This window comes from Brassica oleracea, chromosome C5, assembly GCF_000695525.1.
Source record: "Brassica oleracea var. oleracea cultivar TO1000 chromosome C5, BOL, whole genome shotgun sequence".
Taxonomy (NCBI): domain Eukaryota; kingdom Viridiplantae; phylum Streptophyta; class Magnoliopsida; order Brassicales; family Brassicaceae; genus Brassica; species Brassica oleracea.
Window position 1 is genome coordinate 24,473,675 of NC_027752.1, and position 2,392 is coordinate 24,476,066.

Sequence of the window (2,392 nt, forward strand, 5' to 3'; positions counted from 1 at the left end):
CAAAATGCTTATTGCACTTTGCGACCATCTTAGTTTCGACCCTCACCTTTTCCTTTGTGACTTCGTAAATGTGCGAGTCCCTGAGTTGATCCAACTCTCTCTCTTGTGCCCTGCGGCCTTAACTCCCATCTCTTCCTTGAGATTGGCCTTTCGCAATTCCATAGCCGCGATAGTAGAACGAGCGATAGAAAGCTCAGCCTCAGCCGCGTTGGCTCGCTCTCGCTGAATCTTTCTCCGAGCAATCGCTCGCTCTCTCTCTCTCTTTTCAGCCATCTCCTTGTACTCGTCCTGCCACTCTGCTTTGCCACTCTGCTTTCTTTCGACGATAAAGCCTGTTCTTCACCGCCACTGCCTTCTCCGACCTCTCCAAGTTCGCGCGCGCTTCCTTCAGAGCCGTATCGTACTTTTCGATGACAAAGTTCATGCTTCCATTACCCTACGAGACACTGAAGCAAGACAGTTAAGCTTAGGAAACAAACGAGAGAAATGCGAAGAAGTCATAGGAAGAAACTTACCAGCAACTTAGTACGAGCAGCGTCGATATAATCATCCTTAAAGATCAGGTCTGTCACGGGTGGGAGAGGCTTCGGTCCACACTTGATTTGGCTAACCAGTTCCGCACACTTGTGTGGGACATAGATAAGTGGAGTTGGCCCGTCATATTCAAACGAGATGCGGTACGGAAACAAAACCCTTGAAGTCTTTTTTTCGAGCCGGAACCCCACTAGCCAACGCCCTGGGAACTGATGAATCAGGAGGCCCAGCAACACTTTGAAAAGCAGCGGAAGGAGCTTGACGACTAGTCATTTCCTGCTCGCCCGTTCGCTCCGACTTCTTCTTTATCTGAAGCGAAACTTCGGGTGAAGCATCCCCGGGCTCATCCGTTAAAGCCAAATTGAGAGACGGCTTGAAGAACCCTAAGGAACGAACACTCAACCGGATCTGATGATATGAACTCGATCTGAAGAGATAGAGAACTGATGGATTGTTTAGTGACACAAAGGGCTGCGGAAGACCCGATGATACTACCAGAAGTTTCAATGGCCGCTTGATTTGACACACAAGTCCGGCTCAAAGAAAGGGGATTCACTTGGAGATAACCTCACCAAGAGAACAAGGATGTTCTAAGCAAAGAACAAAGAGAGAAAACTCAAAAATGAATAAGGAAAAATCGAATGCTTTATTTCATGGATGTGTTCTCATACTTATACAACTTGTAGTCAAAGATACTAAATAAAAATGTATGAAAAAGAGACATAGAAAATAAATAGAAGACCAGATCTAGTCAAAGCACAGAAAATAATGTTGACTGGTCGATTTGAACCCTTCGGCTACCCTTGTCCAGATTCAGTGCATCCGACAGCACGTCCCGCGGTAAGGAGCAGTACACAGCCGGTAAGGTCTTCATGTTCGGACGGGTGATTCTCATGGACTGTTCCGGGCCAATGGAGGCTATGTCATCAGACAGCCTTAAGAGTCTTGCCTTAGAAAGATTTGGCTCCTCAAAGTTCATGAACTGATCGATGTGTCGGATCAGTTCATCAGAACGATCGTTGGCTCGGCCTAAACGACTTAAGAGAGAGAGGCCACGGTCGGATTCGGATTCCACTCGACCAACTTCACTTCTGACTTGACCGATGGACTTAGCATGACGAACAGGACGAAAAAGGCGAGCTTCAGTACGATTGATTTGGCCATCTGGTCGCGGGTTATGCTGAAGTTCCAATCCGGATGAATGCGGGTCGAGACGATACACGGCCCGATCAGTCTTTCCGGCCCGATCGATGGACTGAACCTCAGTTGCATTATTCCGGACGTTCTGAACCTCGTTCTGATCTGATTCCATGGACTGATCCTCGGACTGGGGCACATGATTTCAGCATGCCAGCAGGCTAACCACCAAATGACACACAAAGATGATTGGCTGACCACCAAATCAACAAGCCGGTTCAAACCGATGAACTAGCTAAAAACTCTCTCTCTCACGCAGAGAAAAGAAGAATCGAAAATAAACAACCAAAACTGAACTTATTTTATTCACCAAAAAGACTACATATTTATAGTGTTTTGTAGTCAAAGACAATTAAAGAAAATGTGGGAAAATATTGCATTGAAAATACAAATTTGACTAGATCTAGTCAAGGCACAGAAAATGGAGAAGACTAGATCTGGTCAAGGTACGGAAAATGGAGAAGACTAGTCAAGATGTCCAGGTTCATCCGAACCAGATGGATGCACGGGGTAAAGATAAGGACGCTTGCGGGATTGTCCGGATGGTCCGCCGGATGAGAATGCATGTCCGTCTTCAGTTTCTTCACCACCAAAGCTAAGTCTGGTTCGACCGTGGGTCTTAGAATGTCGAGTTGGTCGGGGAAGACGAGCTGTGGTATGG